General features: G+C 38.7%; 1 protein-coding gene and 1 long non-coding RNA gene across 7 annotated transcripts in view; one reads left to right on the top strand and one right to left on the bottom strand.

Annotated features, from left to right (window-relative positions):
• Positions 1–15,152, top strand: part of LOC139124070 (uncharacterized) — a 73,196-nt gene extending 58,044 nt beyond the window's left edge. The window contains exons 4-5 of the long non-coding RNA XR_011549857.1: positions 13,469–13,557; positions 15,014–15,152. This is a non-coding gene — a long non-coding RNA (uncharacterized lncRNA). The remainder of the gene's footprint in view (positions 1–13,468; positions 13,558–15,013) is intronic.
• The window catches only part of LOC139124066 (homeobox protein Hox-A10-like), a 100,975-nt gene that overhangs the window by 22,736 nt on the left and 57,628 nt on the right, over positions 1–20,611 (bottom strand). Inside the window, exon 1 of one of the 6 annotated variants that reach the window (XM_070690197.1) lies at positions 12,235–12,371. The exons of 2 other annotated variants lie outside the window; for them this stretch is intronic. The gene's annotated coding sequence lies outside the window, so the exon portion shown is untranslated. Of the gene's footprint in view, positions 1–1,376; positions 1,590–3,736; positions 4,146–11,566; positions 11,621–12,234; positions 12,372–20,611 lie in introns of those variants that run through there. 3 more of the 6 variants (XM_070690194.1, XM_070690193.1, XM_070690191.1) reach the window with 3 other exon arrangements.

Consider the following 20,611-nt stretch of genomic DNA (forward strand, 5'->3'; position numbering starts at 1 on the left):
AACATTTTCGGACATACAAATACAATCGACTAGAATTTCCCGCGGACAGACGGCAGTTCCTCGTGAATATGTGGTACGTAAATTGACGTCGGCCTTCCGCATTGGAACATAAGCTTATTAACATGTGCATTTCAGAAATCATGAAAGCACAACAATTTGAATCAAAATTTCTGTACGGCAGGCGGACGACGTCGACACACAGACAGAATTGGAAACGGCGTGATCTTGCTGCGCCTCTGTATATATTCAATTCAAAAAACAACACTGTGTACGTGCAAAGCGGTTACACAGGGCTACCCACGCCCCAGGCAAGAACACCTCACTACCTAACCGGTGCATTGGGTAGATCACCTGAGGTTGTTGGTCGCTGGGAAAGAAAATCCCGGTAGTCCCCGTAGAACCGCAGCGCAGCACGGTTTACTAGCTTCGATCAAAGCGTCGTACTGCCGTATGGGTCAGATTCTTCTTTTAAGGGATAATGCATTACTAGGAACAGAACAACTTCCCAGGTGTCCTTCATTATCAATCGGTGTCTTTCAGAAGCATGAGTTTCTTGCATGTTGTTATTTCAACGTTATTACAGACGAAGGTGGAATTGCCAGGTTGCTCGCGCGTCTTAAGAATTTTGATAGTCTGCGTGGAAAAGAAATATCACGGAGATGACCGACAAAGATGAAAAACGTGACGGGCTTGTCAATTTAACATTTCCCGATTGACCGAACACAGTGAATCTTCAGTCCTCTTGTAAACAATAGCGTCAACAACAACAAAAACTCTTTGCTCTGTTTGCTTAACGAAGTCAGAGCCACATTGAAAAAAAATTGTATCAACAGTTTTCGCACATGAATGACCAACCGCTCTAAATTTACAGTAATATCTCGTAACCATCCGATATATTGCCTAATAAAATAGTTCAAGATAATATAGACTCGTCCCAATTCCTCATCGGAATATTAAATGAGATTTGAAGCTAACGGCGAAAAAGTGAAAACGTGTCGAATTTATTGAGATATAAAAACACGCTGTCCCATTGACGAAGTTGACCCCGAAAAGTATGTTCATTGACACCGATAGTAAATCGTGACACTTCTAAAAATGTAAGGGAGACCGTAATTCCCTGCTCAACGTCTGGGCCGAGCATGTACCGTATCCCGTTATAGTGCCGCATAAAATTGGTGATAAATTGTGGCGGGAATGGTGAAATTGGTCTGCGTGAAAAGGTTCGTTTGGACGCGTACGAGAGTTCATTCAGTGAACGTCGTTGAGCGGCGTACACATGTTTGTTGATACACCACCGTCTCGCGCTGCTTCACTGGCTATGCGTTTCGCACATACGTGCTAAAACTGAACTAGCTCCCGACCAATTGAAAACATACCTTGGCAGAGGTTGCGCGCCGACTCGAAACTCTCGCTGTCCTGTTGCTATGGAAATGCCCGACTGCTCAGCAGACAGGAAGGGCGACTGAGATTTTTCGAAGCATCGACGTGCGTGTGCTCGGTTGGATGTGACAGCGAAGCTGCATACGGTTAGAATAAAACACCGAGGCATTGCAACTTGCCGAGGTAGAGAAAAGACAATGGAATTGCCTAATTTATCAATGTCAGTTTAATCACACACCTCCAGTGCGATGGACAATACAGCACAGCATAACGGACAGGCAGACTCTACGGGACTTGTTTCTGTGTCAACGAGCAAATATGCATATTAGCTCGATTCTGGTTGGGTCGGTAACCACGGCGAAAACAAAAAAGCCGTCAAAACCGAGACTTGTCGTCTTTATTCAATGTGTACATTAGATGTCGTAAACCATATTGATTTGAGTATGTCTGTACAGTCGCGTTTTTGACCCTTAAACCCTACCGACCCTACTGACAAATTTTCACACGCTTTAGTAAATTCCCACAAAAAAGTTCAACACTTTTGGGACAGGAGCATTACTCATCCTCATTTGACAACTTTTGTTCGAAAATTGTGACATGAATTCTCTGAGGGAAGACCTGCGCAGTAATTGAATATTTTGGCGGGCGTCCGTTCCAGACGACACCTACAGTATAGTTGAGTGAAAGTGAGTAAAAGTTACAAGACCTATGTACTTTTCCTGCCACAAATCATATGCTGTGTTTGTACAGCAGTAAAATCGCTTTAGCGCTGGAAACTGTTTAAATAAGCTGTATGCGTCGGGTCTTTTACCTCTGCCCAGTTATTTCATTTGCCTGTTGTTTTAATAATGCTGGGTGAAAAATCGAAACTCATACAAAGGTGAGATGATTTTAACTTCTCGGGGAGGCGCTGTAAAATCCCGACTTCAATGCTTTAAGACAAAGGCAAACAATCAAAGACGGCATTCTTCAGTCTGTTTTGTTGGGCAGGCAACCATCATAAATGAGCTCGGTTGGCTCGGGTATGGATAGACGATAGTTTTATAGCCGTGCATGGGTACATAAAAGCGCAATAAAAAAGACACACTGAGTGAGTGGGCTCTTTGAAGTGGGATTTCGAAAGACAATCCTCAACGAATGGCGGCGGGGTCTTTCAAAGCCAATCTAGGTAGCTCGGGGAGACATCTGAGGTAGGCCGCATGTTGAAATTGCCCACAAGTTAGGAGTTCTCCAATATGGCGGCTGTGCGCTACGTCACGGATAACCTTGAAACGGAGATTGTGCGGCAAACAGAAAAGGAATTTTATGGTCCAATATAGATGATTCAGCCTGTAGAATTGCTAAATGACTTTCTCTGACTCCAATGTTGCCATATTCACGCATTTAAAGGTCAAGGAATATGGATAACAGCAGTTGAATCATTAAGGATTGCCTGGATAGTTTTTTTGTGTTTGTCCTCGCATCAGGTGAAGGCAAACTGTCTCCAAGCAACCGCAGTGTTTTCCAGCCGAATCTCTTAGAGAACAGCCGCATCGCTATTCAGGGGGGATATCGGTTGATGATGGGAAAGCAAAAAAATTACCTCTAATTTTTGCACAAATAACCATATATACTACTAATTCGGGGGATATTAGAATTAAAATACATTAAAATTTAAAAGTCGTCCATTTAAAATTTGTTTTAAATTTGAGATGACAAACTGTTTATGATGGCGCTATTCCAACTCCGATGAAACATTTCGTCAGTTTATGGAACATGAAAAGATCCTCATAAATGGAGAATTCAAAAAAAGAAATTCGGACGAAAACTTGAAATAACGCAAGACTGGGTTGATACATATTAATACCTCGCCTGTTAGCGTCTCTTAGTGATTTACTAAACATCGCTCTGATGATTGTACCAATGATAAAATAATATTGTAGTATTATTTGGAGAGCCGAAAATATTTGTAATACGTATATACCGAACAGGAGACTAAAAATATAAGCTTAACGCTCCAGCAGGATCGATTTCAATATTGAAGAGAAGAGCGATAAACAACTTCTTCATTGGCGCCATGAAGTCTTCTATATAAGATAATAAACAATACCTTATCGGAGCTATGGGCACAGGATATTGTTATTTATTTGTTTGTGTGTGGTGTTTTCGAATTTTATAAATTAAGCGGCACGGGAAATGGAAATATCAAAAATTACATAAAACAATTCAACAGGAACAGAAGTGTAAAATAAGCGCGCGACTTCCTGGCGGGAAAGTGAATAACGTAAGAGGGTGGGGATACATGGAGTCGTAAATAAGATAATAGCGTCACGACGGTCTTGAAGATGACAGAACAAATGAAGGTATGAATACTCACAGGTTTTTGGATTAATTTGCCGACCTTTGGTAAACGGTATATACGGACCTAACGGACGATAAACCAAGTTTTACGGGATCCCGGGACCCTCGCTCACCGTCGTCGATAAATTGACAATACTGACTGCACGCCGAGCCACCTGCTTTTGTTACGGGCGATTGTCAGTCGAAGCGGAAAGGGTGAGTTGAAAAATCGCATTTATCTTTGTTGACTTCGAATTTCGACAGAAAATTCTCATTTGGGAAGCGGCTTGGGAATGAACAATTGAACACGTACATCTACGCAGGATGAGCTGTGCCTGAAGGCCGGGGAAATATTTAGCCTTGAACGACCAAGGACAAAGCGAGCAAAGAGTTACCGCTGGGTAATTTATCAATATAAATATAGCCATCACGTTAAATCTATAATACAACGACGCCTGCGTGGAGAGTAGCAACATTGTGTTTACGCTTTACTATTCAGCGAAAGTGGGGTGAAAGGTTAAACGACTCAAAATATGCGCCAGGTCATTACTTGTGGCCTGCCTCGATATCACAAATGGCCGCTCCTTGGAACAACCGCTCAGCAGGGGATTTATTTTCTCAAAATCAGAAGGTAGGACTACACCTTTTAATATTACAGTGAGCGCACAGCGTCAACTGAATTACCCATCATTTATCGCTGTTGCCAGTGGTGGCGCTGTCTTCAATTTTACCTCGAGCGGCTTCTCGAAAATTTGAAAATATTTATTTTTACGAAAACGCAAAACTAAAAAGCAGTTGAAAATAAATTTGAAAAGTTTTCATGATCAGATGCTTCTAAACAAGCTTAGTTGTTGTAACACCATAAAATTATTTCCAGCAAACTTAAACAGAAAGAGGTATTTCTCCAGCAAGCTCCGTCGCAGACGACAAGATGTGAACTAAAGCTCCCGGATGATGTGGCATGGCAAAATGAAGTATCATCGAGACTCCGCACACGAGTAGAGTGGAAAGTTAACCGAGATTTAATCCAGCCAAGTGATTACTGACAAAAAACACTGGGGAAAAGAATCCAACATGGTCAGCCACGTCAAATTAACAAAAATAATGCTAATTTATGAGGTATCAAGTTCGGTCGTTTTCGACGTTACAGAGGGACACGATGCTTCACGAATACTGATGGATTTTTTATTGACAAATTATCCTGATTTAAAAGTATAAACAAATGCTACATACGGGTTTGTTCTCTCTCGCACTGGCCAAGGCAATCAAAGGAAATTTCGCTGGTATATATAATTATGAAAATATAATTGAACGCTCTTCACAGGCATATGAAAAAAGAGGGTAGAGACTTGCTTTAAAGCAGGTTTCATTCCTTCAAGTGTGACATGTCAGTTGGTGGGAAAAAAACCAAAACAAACTAAAACACATAAAAAAATATTGAAATAGAAATGAAAACGTTATCATCATGTTCGACCATTCGGCTAGGGCTGTTTGGATGAAGTAGATGTTACATTGAACACTTCATCAAAAGTTAAAATTATATCTCAAACTTCATGATCATAACAAACGAACTGAAGACAATCCTACAGATGTAAGTAGAAGCGACTGCAAGGAATATTAGTTATTGACTTGTGAAAGAAACAAAGAAACGCAAAAAAACAAAGAAGGCGAAGATTAATTGCTCTTTTGTAACCGAGAAAGATTTCTGCCTTGTTGTAACTGTCCTACAGACAAAATGAACTAGTATATTAGAGCGCTCCAGGATGGGGTTTTCTGGTAATCAGCGTGTTGATCAGATCCTCGTACGGTGGTCTAAAAGAGCGACATATGAAAGACCGGGTCCTGTAACTGTAAGTGAAGTTCGAATGTTTCGGTGCTTGAAGTTCAACTTGGGGAGGTTTTCAATGCTTTATGGAAGCGTGACTCTGAGGTGATGGGTCCAACTGAACACACAGACAGACAGGCTTCGAGCGAGGACAGGGCGGACGAACAGACAGACGCAGACAAGTACCATTTCGTCCCTCAAGTGTTACAACATTGAGAACAAAACGACAACTTTCGACTTTGGGAAAGCAACAAGCAGTTGTGTACAGATGAACAAAGTTTCATATTATTAGCGAGAGAAACGAATTAAAAATAGAATCGCAATACGGAAGGAAAAGGCATTTAAACCGGAAAAAATAGAACAATATGTCGTTGGGGAACATTTTCCAGAGGCCGCGTTATCGTGAAATGAGTACAGCAGCATATAACGGTTGATCATTGTTAAATTCTGTAATAAGTGATGTTCATTTGGTAAATTAGCGCTTATGAAAGATCTATTTTTGTTCACTGGCGAGGCTATAGGACCCGATCATTCCCACTGACACATGTAATTCCCATCTCTCGCCACGTTAATGTCCGGCCAGGAATACTTTATCAGGGCGGCGCCTTTCATGTCGTAACAGAACGAGTTCGACTCGAAAACTATCACTCCCTTGGCGGCGATATGATCTTTCGGACGGCCACAGCACGAAATGCATGGACAAGGCTTTTACAGCGTTTAATACCTCAAGAACGATAAAACCCCTCGGGTTTGCCAAATCGCATGAATATCAAACAAGCCGGGGGAGCCAGTTCGTGCATATGTGCCTAGGCTCACGGAACACATAGACAACAATCCTGACAAGTAAATTCTCCGGTTTTTTGTAAAAAAACACGCTTTGCGCATGCCCTAAAACTTTTTTTAAACCTCTGAGATATTTTTGCTATCTCCAAGCCAGCATTAATATAGGAACTACTATCATCGATATTCGCAACCAATAATTTATAACATTTTTGTCTGGCTTTTTGCGAACGCTCCTGAGGATCTATTAATAGTAGTGATACTCATAAAATAAATTGTATAATTTGTTTTTAAGCTGTGTTTTTTGCTCGTTTCATACATTTTGCTCTTAAAGTTCAGCATTGTGTCGACAAAAAGTACGGCCACTTCAATAATGGCACAGGAATATGTGTTTTTCGGTTTTTATTGCAAATCAAAATGCGATCTTTTGACTAACTTGTGTGTACGTGGAACGCCGGTTTCGCCCGTAGACGAAGCAGAAAGCCATTCGCCGTCGGCTAATTATGCAAATGACTGTTAATTGGTTTATTTTCCTTTACTTCCGCCGAAAGAAGCCATTTACATCTTGTATTTTCGGAAACTAATTTATCAGAAGAATAAGGCTGCAACCATAAAATGCAAATCTTGTGAGCTACCGCATTTACCCGCAAACAACGACACGCCACTTTACTCTAACACACCGCAAACCGGTTCCAGTCCAAACTTGTGCACCTACGTTTAGAGTAGTTTAAACAGAAAATTTACTTAAACTCTTGTTCCACACGTGGTACTTTGTCCGAAGTTAGTACTAATCTTTTTTTATATTAAATAAGATCAGTATTGTGAAATTTTCACTCACCATAGACAGTTGATGTAAAGCTATCATTTGCAGAGTTGTGTTTTTATGTCATGGGGATGTATTTGGTGACATTAACATCCCTGGAAACTGTTGCTTATATCGTAACTTAGTCCTTAATTGAAAAGAAGAAACATATTAATGTCACGAATATGCCACCTTTTAAAAATTTACTTGTTCGTGTTCACCGATCCGTGGCGCTATGTACATTTAACGATCCACCGTCGACTGGTGAGAAACATTGCACTGGTCGTTTGGAACGCTGATACGGTGTACCGGAGACTCGTGTGACGTAATGTTTAATTTCCCTGCAAATACTATGCAACTAGTTGCACAGAGAAGGCTTTTCACTCTCATACTATGAAACAAATCTCGGAGTATAAAATGTTAAAATGAGAAGCAGAAAAAAGGTGTTGTGAAAATTACTTGTAGCACTGTATGTATGGTTATACACAGATGGAACTCGGTTGAAAGGAGTATTTGGCTATGCTTGCTGTTTTTTCAAGGATTTGTGCTCATCGGTTAATTTATTAACGTGGGATGAAAGGCAGGACGGAAAACGGATAGATAGGTTTATGAATAATTAAGATTGAATATTTCAAAGACGACAGCCAGACGTATGAGCTGGTGCTGACCCAGGGTGGGCTACGATCCAAAATATCGCAAGAACAGGTGCCAAAACACTCGCGCTCTGAAAAATTTGCCTTTTGATTCGCCATCTTACTCTTCTGGTCATATTCCGGAGAAACGCGATTGCCGTTGAAATTTGTACATGCTATGGTCATTTTAGGACGACCTTTTCGCATTGGGTAGAAAATGACAATTCTGATTCTGTAATGGTACGGCAAAACAAAAACGAATTTACTCGACTGCGATGCTAAAACTTTTATCGAAATTCCGAACAACGACAGGAGGTTGTTTTGTAAAGTTTCCTTTTTTTCCAGATAGAATACGCGTTCCCCCAAGGGAGAAATGTGTCTTTTGTACAAGCTAATCTGTGCAAAGGACACTATTCCTAGAACACGACAATAAAACGAAATGCAACCGTAAAAAACGACAAAATGACCAAATAAAACATCAGATTTTGTGTTTGTCGATTTAGAGACGAAAGCATTATATATACTACTTTGTCGCCATAAAACGCCACACATCGCGTGTCCCGCCATTTCATTCTAACTATTGAACGTTGGTAAAAAACTAAATTTGTCCTATTTTTAATCCATCCTTCGTCGCTTTTAGATTTATTTTATAAATTTTAATAGTCTGTATAAAAGTTGTGCTATTTACCTTTGCAATAAAACGTGGCCTGTCAGCGTCGCGGCTTTTAAAATTTTACGGGAAAGCGATATCGGGCATGTGTCAGGGAACAAACACGGCGAACGTTGCCCAGGACAAGTCGTGTACATGCACAGTGCCACGTCTACAAAATTGCAAAGGCATAATCGTGGTTAAACAAAGCAAAAAATCCAAGTTTAACACAACCCCCAGAGAATTAATATTGTATTTTCTTATTTTAGTAATTGGACATCTGAAACGATGTGCTAGATATACGCTTATGTTCACAATTAGAGAGGCAATGCGAGTCAAGTGGCTTGTCAGGCAGCACTCGCCCAGGGTTTTGCCGACCGGCAGGTCTGCAATCCATTGAAACACCGCTTCTCTGGGTTGACATGTAATACTAACCAAAACTAACGGAATTTTTACACCTTCAATTTTACATCAAAATATTTTCAACCCTATGTAAATAGTGCTACGTCTGGCGTGAGAAAACTCGCAGGACAGACCAAGTTGTCAGCGAGCTACCGACGTCAGGTTTGCCAGAACCAAAACTGTTTTGCTGACCACTTTTCGCGCCCTTATTTTAAACACCGTATTTTGGTAACGCGAACAGTAGAACATGATTCATCATAATACAGAAAGTTGACAAAGATTTTTAACTTTTGTATGTCAGGTTTCACACGCTAAAAAAATCGACTTACATGATAAAATATCAAACTCAGTCGAACGCTTGTGTAGGAAAACATATCTACAAATTTTCTACTTTAGTAAAATATACTATGTTCTCACGGTGCCAAGAGTACTATAAAATACTATAAAATACTATAAAATATTTTAAGATAATTTAAACACGATATTTGGTTTATATTTGATACCGCTTGACGATACGTGGAAGGTATTGGATTATTTTCAGACGTGCAAAACACAAGCCAAGTCAGATATAACACAGTCCCTCCTTGGGCTGTCTTCATGGAAAATTTTCAATCGCTCAGGCATTCACTTCTGTCTACACTGAAATGATTCTGGTGCTACATATATACACGACCTCCTACGTGGCGAAAACATCCTTGACATAATTCGCGATACGTCGGGAAGTAAAGACACTTGACAAAAAAAGACAGAACTGTACACAGCTAATGTTGTTTCTCAACAACGCTTTGCTTACAAACTATCGATACACATAACCTATCTCAAGTGTCAACCAATTGACACTGGATTTATTCATAATGAAATCGAATTATCAGACTGTAATGCGATCTCTTCGTATTTTGGCAATGTAGGCAGGGGACAACTGTCTTTCTTATTGTCCACACCTTTTACCCTACGCAGCTATTATTTCTTCTAAGAGCAAACAAGTCAAAACACGACACAAACGTTACACGGCACTTAAGCTCGACTACTTTTATGAAGGGTAATAATAATAAAAAAACACACACTTTCGATATTTCACAATTGTACTCGGCTTTATGGAAAATATAAACAACGCGAGGAAATACATCTGAAATCAAAATTGTTGACTGCATTAACATTTTATCGCCGTGCAGCATTTTTACTTATTTGCACACAATATGTAGCTATACAAAAAAAAAAAACGGATTACCTCGGCCAGAAAAATATATCAGGCATCACATTAATATACTGCTGGGCTCCCTAATGCATGGAAATGAGGTGCCAATATTTGCTATTCTAAGATAGTGATTATAAAAATTTGTGTTTGGCTTTTTTATTGAAATAATAATACGCGAGACCGATGTCGCAATAGTCATGACAGCTGCAACAACCCCATCGAGAAATCTGAACAAGTCGAGTCTCAACGGTGTTACCGACTGTGCCGCTGAGCTGAATTCGAACGCAAACTACCAGAATATCATCTTTTTTCAAAAGCCTCAGTGCTATTTCTATTATCGACAGTTTTTTTCCCCCTCCGCTGTATATCGCAGTCCAGGTGCGTCCTGAATCTGACTGTCGACAAAGACAGTATCGACATACGGGTTGTCCAGTTCTCTGTAGTAAATTCCACACAGCGGGCCGGCTGTTCTGCGCAAGGTCACTAGACCACTTAACTGCGGAACGCTAACGAATTTGATCCCAACATAGTCAATATACGTTCCTAAATTTCTTAAGAAAATAAAGAAAGGCTTGTAAGACATATTCTGGCGTGTGGTTGCCGTGTTTGAAATGGTCTTTCTTACATAACGACGCAAACAATGAAATGATACAGAGCACAAGGAGCGTTCTACATCTCCGGGCGATAGATGTCGCTGCAACCGAATACGGCGACATCTTACCAAGGAGCCAGGCAACAGCGACAACACACAGATCGGCGCGCTGGTCATCCAACATTTTTGAATCTCTCCAAAATAGACCACCCTGAAGAGAGGAAAGCGTTAGTTGTAGTTCCCGAGCGAAATGGCGACTTGCACTATGACAAGCCGTTGACCGAATTTCGACATCGGCGATGGACGACAGCTGTGAAGGCACACTACACTGTAGTCTGCCGCCATTTCTCGCGCTTGCGTTGCGAGGTTTTCGAGCAAAAAATGACAATCAGTGATAGTTATTCGATTTATATTCAAAATGTCCCTTAAATATGGCGACCTGGTACAGAATAATCATTTATACAACACCAATACCCTACAATATGCAAAATCGCAAAGTCGAAAACAGCGGCTGCAAATAAGACACAATGTATTTGTCAAACAGTGAAAGCGAACTTTGGCATGTAGCGATCGTATAAAACAACAACAAAATGTGTCGCCAGATATAGGGCGATCTACAAACGTTGGTGTTATGGAACACAGTGAAAGGATTCAAGTTGTCAAGAATAAAGGGTCCAAAGGTCCGAGAAATGAGAAATCCGTAGGTCGAATTTTTCAGAATAGGTTACTGATCAAAGTGGAAAATTGAGATAAACTGCTGAATTCATAAGTGGCTACGGAGGAGTCGGTAAGAATGAACATACAGGCGGCGTCGGCAGCGACGGGAGGGCTATCCCCAAAATACTGTGAAATCTCTCGGCGAAGACACAGAAAAAACGCCACAAAGGGTTGACCCAGACCCTAAAAACATACGAGAAAGTTAGTTTGTGAAAAAATGCCGAGATTTATGATAGAACCAGAGAGTATTCGTTGGAATCGTAAAACCCTTACCTTGCGCTCTTAAAAACTGTTTCACTTCGGCAACTCGATGAAAGCTAGGTCACGTGAGACCCGACAACCAATAGGATCGCGTCAAGCGAACAGATAAACAATTATGCCATGACATTAATGTTCCAAAGCTAATGTTTAGTTTTGTAGCGAATATTAATTTCAGTCATAAAATAAAATGAAAATATGTCATAAAGAGGTATTAATTTGTCTAAAATCACAGGTTTTAGTTCAAAGCAATGATTTATGTAAGTTTTTCTGGAATTTCTTCGGTTGAATCGTGGAATTTTCTCAGAACGTGACGATCGTCTGCGAGGGTCATAACCATAATGATGACTCCCTTTGTCGGCATTGCGACCTAGATACGATTTTTCTTTGTAATTCCCTATGTTTCAGTTGAAAATCGGAAACGTTGCCGGAAAAGTGGTCCAGTTAGGTGTTTCCACATTTTTAGTCCAAAATGGGGCAGAAGAACACCGTGACTTTTTGTTTTTCGACGGAAAAGAGGCAAAAGTCGGCACTTTTTATGAAGGTTGAATGCCGCTATAGCTGATGGATGAGTGTCGGGTCAAAGGGGCTGCAGAATATCGGCGGCATGGCTTTGAAATGCACATTCTACTGCCTGTCATAAAATTTCACTTTTAACAATATGTGAACCGAAACATTCTGACCTTAGTTGGCAGGATAGCAGCCCGAGACAAAATGTCGCAGAGACGAGCGACACTTGACCAACAATCCTCTTCTCTAGTAGAATCGAACAGTTTTAAAAGAAACTTGCGCCAACAATCTAGGCAACATGGCTTCACAGTGTCTCCCTAAATCAAACATACTGCAGCAATTTCGCCGAAATTGACCGAAATAAGAGGCCGTTAACTTCGAAGCGTCGAAATGAAACAAGATTCTTCTGTGGGACAGAGCGATAAATGGTTTTAAACAGGAGTAAACCATATTTTATGAGGTGTTTTAATGGCATTAAAATTATGATCTCTAAAAGTTCGCAGTCCAAGATGATTTACTAATATTTAAATTAATTTCTAAATATTGAATTAAGAGCAATACATACACCTTACAATATATATATATATATATATATATATATATATATATATATATTGTGTGCATACATATATGTATATATTCAATGTATTTTTTTCATTGCATAAATTATCTTATTATGTTAAGATCGACAATACCGAATATCTTTATAAACATATGTGTGTCAGTACAATATATTTATATACACATATATTAACACTAACATTTGATATATGTATATATATATATATATATATATATATATATATATATATATATATATATATATATTAATTTGGAGCATGATCTACATTTTATTCTTAATAGATGCATATATATATATATATAATATATATATATATATATATATATATATATATATATATATATATATATAATATATATATATATATATGGATTAAGAATAAAATTTAGATCATGCTCAAAATAAAAGTTTAAATGTTGACCTTTTCATTTAAATTAACGCTGAAGAAGACTGAGCAATTTGCGTTACTTCCGAGTTGGAATGGAAATACACGAAGTAAAATTAATGTTGACACTTTTAGTAGGGTTCATCCACGCAAGTTGCAGACGATGCCGTCTCAAATTTACTGTTTATGGAGACATGCTTTACATCTGAAGACTTGGCATGACTTAATTCGGACGATATTTTAGGTCACAACAACCATTCGTCGTTTACCACGCCAAAGCTAGACCAACTGTTGAACTTTTGTCTACATGTTCATCATCATCATCATCATCATCATCATCATCATCATCATCATCATCATTATCACGACCGCCATCACTATACCTCCATAATTTGAACTACTCAAAAATACACCACGTAATTTTCTTTTTCTTTTTCAGCGTCACAACTTTATATGACGTTCATAGTGCAGAGAGACAGATCATATATTGTCCAGTAATATTTGCAACTGTTATCATTGTCTGAAAGGGTAAGTGGCGTCCAATGATTCCCATGTCAAAACGGAACAGAAATATGCTTAGAGCTAGGCTGTTTGTGTTTAATACGTCGAGTTTGTCATTATTGAACTTAGGACTATGATGTACATTATGGCTTGGTGCAGTATTTTGTTCTGCTTTAGGTATATTTTGTAGTTTTGTCATCTTAAGGTAAGTGTATAGACATAACATATTTCAGACAACCGATCAACAGGGATCAAATTGGGATGACATCATTACATAGAGATACGTAATCCTTTTTCGCTATCTAAAATGGCGATAATCTGTGAGGATTTCACTAATCTATAACAAAATTATATATATATATATATATATATATATATATATATATATATATATATATATATATATATATATATATATAAACTTGCTTGAATCTTCTCGGAGGGTAGATCGCTAGATGCAGGATTTCAGACCTATACATACATACATACATACATACATACATACATACATACATACATACATACATACATACATACATACATACATACATACATACATACATACATACATACATACATACATATATATATATATATATATATATATATATATATATATATATTTGTTCTTTACATTTGTTGTGCCTATGTGCGAGCAAATTGTAGAATCTCCATTATTTACATTTCTATGGATAATCTTTAATGGCTTCATGAGTATAAAAATTAAAAGTGATTTGTGTCAAGGGCGCGTCGTGCAAGATGACGCTATATTTAAAGTACATGTCAAAACATGACCCGATGAATAAAGTTCCAGTTTAACGCCAATGATTAAGGACGGCCTGCTGTTGAGACTGCTAACTTCAATGTGAAGTTTATTTTTGTACCTATTTGCTGTTTTTTATACAATCAATATGTTTGACATACTACTACAAACAAAGTGATTAACACTTTGCATCGCATGACATTTAACTTCATTCTATTTTTTCCAAACCTTGCGATCGGTTTTGATACAACGAGTGGGTTCATCATGGTAGACATGCGTTGGAGTGCCCCCCCCCCTCTTTCACTTTAAACCAACACAAAGGACAACCCTTTACATGACTAGTAGCTGCAACTTTTGATGTTTTTCTCCATTGGGTTTTTTTTTATGTCAATCGCAAGTTCTTGTTCAAAGTATGTATTTCTATACATGCAAAATCCACGTTTATTGTTTATATTTGAATTCCAGTCCGGATCAAAATTCACATCTCAAAAATAACAGTTTGGTCTACACATGTTCAGGCTGAGATGACAAGATGAATACTGTGCATTTAAACCTCTTTACGGAGTAGAATATGAAAATCTAGATGACATTAAAACAAAAATAGTGAAAAAAATCATAAACGATTACAGCTACTGGCCTTGTAAAGAACCAAAGCAAGAACACTGTTAATTCCAAACTCAATATTATATGCTGATTCTTATATTTGACATTTTTTCTCAGGATCCGACCCACATTGAGATGTCACCGTCAAGGGATGGAAAACTTTAAGTATTTTTGATTCATTTTATTATTACAAACAGCTTAATTTCAGCTTTGTGAATTTTGTTTCAAAAAAATAATAAATTACAGACCATGATACAATATTTGTGTCCAAGTGTTACTTTTTGAGTTAGTAAAAGTGGTTCGAATACCCGCTTCGAGAAAATTATTTTCCGGAGGTAAAATCGAACTTCTGATGGAAACCAGTGTTTCTCTAAAAGCTTCTGTCAATCGTCAGTGACCCTATACAGCTCCGCTAGCCATAACTTTTTATACTAGATCTGTTATTTACATTCCATTTGTAATATAGTTTCTTATTAACCACCTAAGATCATGTCAAAAAAGACTTGTATTCGGCCTGTACACCATGCCAGCAAGAACGTAGCGTCCAATGTCATTATTGATAACTGAAAGTTAGTCCTCACCACAATTCATCTATCAAGAATAACATTGCATATTGCATTAGGCCAGCTTCTTTCCTGTGACTTGTAGTTCGTATTTCTGCATACTTGGGGAAGAAGATGGGGAACTCTTCTTATTTATGGACCGAAACCATGTAAAATTTATCGATTTTTTAGCAATGTTCTGTTAATGTTGTTGTTTTTATTTCACCTAACTATCACTGCCTCACTGCCCACTTGTGTTTATCTTCCTATCCCGATTAAATCAAGCGAATGTCAATCAAAATCAACCATCATCACATCATTTTTGCCAACCTACTTTTCGTTTTTTTCTTAATTGTCTCACATTATATTTTCCTACACCACCAACCCATTCTTGCCTCTCTTTGCTCTCATCTTTTCACTTACCTTCCGCTATTTATTCATGTCCTTTGCAGCTCTGGTACACGTGGACCATTTTTCTATGTTCCTCAATCACTCCTTCAATACCCCATTTTAGCCTTCTCTGTGTTTCTCTGACACCGTGGTCCAAACCTCACGCTTTACTGAGCGTCCGTTGTCCATCTATACCTCCAGGCTTCAGATTCTCCCCTCTCCCTCAAGCATGCTCTGCATCTGACCTCCCCCTTCTTCCACGTCTAGTGCATTTCTCTGACACCCCAACCATTCATAAGATTTCAACCTTCCCGTCTCTTACCAACTTTCCTGGTTTGTACTGGTCTTGCGTTCTGTATCCTTAACTGCCTCGCAAACCATTTCCCAGTCTCTGAGATATGTCATTCCACTCCAGTATCTCTCAGTGCTTTTGTCTGACCCTTATTTATAAAGCCCTGCCTTCATTACATTTACCAAGTGACAAAACAACGGCTACGTGAAAGCTCTAACGGTAACCTTTAATCTCCATTTCCAGATTAGTCTTTTCCGTTGAAATTCAAAACTAGACAGGTCAAAGTTTAAGAAAACGTGTTTTTTTCCTGCGTCAAGTAGATTAGCCGCTAACATAATCATTATTGGCTTTGTCCAAGAGAATATGAAAAATATCAAAATACTGCTCCAATGTAGATAAAAACGAAAAGGAAAAACCTTAGGATCAGTGGCTTTTAAACAGGGAGAGTCAGCTTTATCGAAAAAGCATATTTTTATTTTATTTGAATTACTTTGACAAAGCTAGCTGAAGACTTTGGTAGGTACTGTATCGTAACAGAGAGGAACTAACACGGTATAGTGACCTTTTGCATCAGTAGAAGTGCCTTGTACACCACATCATGTTAGGGTTAGGGATTTCTACTATATAACTAACGCGGGAACTTCATCATTTTCTTGTAGCAGGGGAAATTCTGTGTGTATAATTTAGGGAAGAACGCCAAACCTCTGATGTTTGTGATTTCTAAAGAATCCGTTCAAAAATAGCAGGCATGAGAGAGAATATGTGGGCGAGTTGACTGAATATGTATCAAAAAAGCGGGCTGTTTATGAAGAGAGCTTCGACATATTTTACGGAGCCATATCAGTTTAAAGTTGTCGGTGGGTGTTTGAAATACACACAAATGAAATTATAGATCAGTAAAATGCAAATTTGGCGATTTATATTTCTTGCGATTTCAGTTTTTTTTAGATTTTACGGAAAAAATAGTCTGAAACCTTCAGGAAGTTACCATGTATGTGGCAGGTCGGTTTACTCTTTGGTTTATTTTGCTGTAAGAGCAGGTTAAAGGAAAATAATAGGCTGCCATCAAAATTGATCAAACGACAATCTATTGTCATCCAAAATCTACGTTAAACAGTGCAACGTTGGGTTTTGGCGGGGACAAAGGAACAATCAAAGGACAAGAGAAATTAAAACAAAGACCATATCGATTTCTTACTCTGTTCGAAGGAAGTCGGACTCACCCACTTCGACGTGGTTGAAAATAAAAAGGGATTGTTTTCCATTGTTAACAACAAAACAATAACTGCGGACTACAGAAAGCCGTCGCAATGTTAGATTACTTTGATGGGCAAATTGTCTCTTTATCTCTGATCGACAGTTTTTTTGTGTCGCAGCGAAATATTGTCATATTTTCCTTTTCTGGAACAGGATGAATGGACCGGAGATTCCATCGGAGCAAGTGGTGTTCGCTGACTATAAAAAATCACCACCGCTGTCTTATGACAATACTTAACAACCAATTGTCTTCAGATGTACATGGCCAATATCGATCACAGTATACCTCAATACAAAGACCTGCAATATCCAAGAGTCCACCTGGGTAGACGGAATTACAAACTGTCGTCGGTCACTGGTAAATCATCTTCAAAACAAGAGACGTGTTCAGTCAGCTGGTCCTATATACCCTTGACGTCACTGGTTTGCCAATAGATAATTCACAGCAAAAGAAATGGCACAAAAATTCACAAATTCGTACAAAGATCTTAAAATAAAGAAAAGTATATACTTTTAAAGAGACTATTTCCAACAATACCTGCAAGATTTCCCGACTGTTTTCAAATTTCAGCAAAATAAAACTCTCTGTCTCTGTCTTCCTGTTCCTATCTCTCCCTGTTTCTGTCTCTCCCTCCCAACCTCTCCACCTCTCTACCTCTCTCTCTCTCTCTCTCTCTCTCTCTCTCTCTCTCTCTCTCTCTCTCTCTCTCTGACCGATACTACAACCGTCTACTAAAATATCTTTCAAAAGAATTCATCCAATATTTTTCGATCTTGAATGGTAACGAAAAAGTGAGTTTAAAATATACTAAACGTGAAATGTTGAATCTACTTAATCTTACGAAATGCTTTTAAAAATATGAATTTTTATCTGCTTGTGGAATGCGTCGAAATGACCACTGTGACATTCAAAAACGACCATAGTGCTCCATGTTTTTATTAGAATCAAGATGGCGGCGGTAGATATCATCCGGGTGTCAACGGCTGTTGCTGTTTAAATCGGTAGCGTTGACTCGTCTTCAACGTCTAATTTTAACCTGTTCTGCATTCGGGTGCTTTAGTTTGTTTCAGCAATAGCTGGCTAAATACAGGCGCCTGAAAAAGTCGCGGTGGATTATAACATGCTGTCAAAATCACAGGAGAGCTTCTTATGACAGCTTTCGGTCAACACTCGAAAGTGTTTGGCTTCAGGCATCAATGCTATACTTCCCTATCTATACTGAGTGCCTCATTCAAGATCTATATCCTGGCAACATAGTTATACCTTTACTTATTATTTGCAGCCTAACAAGGACACAGAGAGTCACGTTTTCTTCGATTTTCAAACAAATGTTTTGGTGAAAACGTTTTGCAAAACTTTGGGCGCGATAAAAAGAGCAGCAAAGAATCATAAGATTTTATGCAGGAATAAACGGGACTGCTACTAGAAATGTCTGAAGATTTTGTTCAAGGTGAGAAATTGCTACTAATATAGTCTGCTCAAAGGATTTTGTGCAGGAAATTGACGTGCAGAATGGCGCGAAAGCTATTCTGTATTGACGGAGTTGAAAACACTACCGGAAATTTAAAAGGACATTGTTTTGGACGTTGTGTAATCAAAGGGAAAGTGGTTGAGCGGGCTTTCATGCCCACTAACCCTGGCATTTGGTAAGGGCCACGCTATTGAATGATTACATGTAAACAAACTCAGTGCATAAGATTTGGCTTCTCTTGCCCTGGTGCAAAGTTGAGTATACAAAAAGGGAGTCGTTGGCAAATATTGCTTCTCTCGATGCGAGCTTATAAAGTCATTGTTCACATTCCCTCATGTTAGTACTGTTCATAACAACATTCCCTAACTGACCCGTTTGGAAAATGTCTATGTTTAGGAAAAGTGTGAAGTTTGGGCGCATTCTTCGTTGAAGCAAAATCACCTTTCAACAGTGTAGTTCATTTTCGAATCTCGGAGCTTTCTGGACACGCAAGCTGTATTACAGAACCGACTTTAGAGACCGATAAATTTAAAGGGTTCTGCCACGCAAACTTTGAAACATTTTTACTGGTCGTCGCATAGATTATAGGCAATTAGAAAGACACAGATACAGAATGCAATAATTGGGCGTTTACCTATAACGACCACTACGATGATTACATTTGGAACTAACTGATAACGAGGTTACTTGCGACCAATCCAGCCATGAGTGCCGGTGACTGGGAAAACGGTTACAGCCCTGCCACGAAACCTTCTACTGCTATTTTTTTGCAAGAAAGCTACCTAAGCTGAACTTGGTTCTCGAGGTCTTGGTTTTCGACGTTGCTTCTTTCAAAAAGATCCCCTTTTAATTTGGATCCACTGCAGTGAATGGGGTTCGCACTGTGTAAGTTGATAACAGGGGCTGTCTGACAAAAGAGCAGCGATGGGAAGTCTATAAATAAGGCAGACCGTACGCATATGGAAAGAAAAATCTTTAAAAGACTCCAAAAAGGGGAACAAATTCAAAATTCAGTTCAGACTGATATTTTCCCCAAATACAACAAAAATAAGAATCTTCGGATACGTGTATGAATAAAATAGTATGCTAACGTGATAGGTCTCACAAATTCCACTTTGAAGCTAAAATTACACTTTCAATTTTCTTTCCATTTATTGGTATTTAGTAAACCACCCCGTAGAAACTTTTGGAGACGGATCATGGAGACCAAAATGGCCTCTAGTTCGTTGATTTATTCGAAGGATCGAAAGTTTCATATTGTGGTTGCATACACCGTGTGGTAATCTAACACTGACTTACAAGTCAGGGTGTAAGTAACGGCCGGCATTAAACTGTCAAGTTAAACTAGGTTCAAATTGCCCTCAACGTTTGCTTAGCAAAAACGGTATTTTGTGTTTATGCTGTGCTTTTTCTGTACAGCACCGTGCAAAACAAAATCACAACACGACACGAGCTGGCAACACTTAGAAGACACTTTCCGAAGTAGGTATTCCTCAGTAAATCCTATGATTACAATGAAGGAATTATTAATCAGAACGCGAACAGCTTGCAATCCGAATGAAAAATAACAAGTGGTCAAAAAACCCACCCTGGAGCAGCAAAGATTTTCATAGGTCGGCAAAAAACTGAACTTCTGTCCTTGTAAACGTATCTATACTCAATGCAACTCAAGGAATCTTTCTATCAGTTTTTTTTTCTTTCTGTCTGTAACTAAGAAACTTTAGACGAGATATAAAAATCGTTTTATAGAGCCCCATCAAGA

This window comes from Ptychodera flava, assembly GCF_041260155.1.
Source record: "Ptychodera flava strain L36383 chromosome 23 unlocalized genomic scaffold, AS_Pfla_20210202 Scaffold_23__1_contigs__length_28996876_pilon, whole genome shotgun sequence".
Lineage (NCBI taxonomy): Eukaryota > Metazoa > Hemichordata > Enteropneusta > Ptychoderidae > Ptychodera > Ptychodera flava.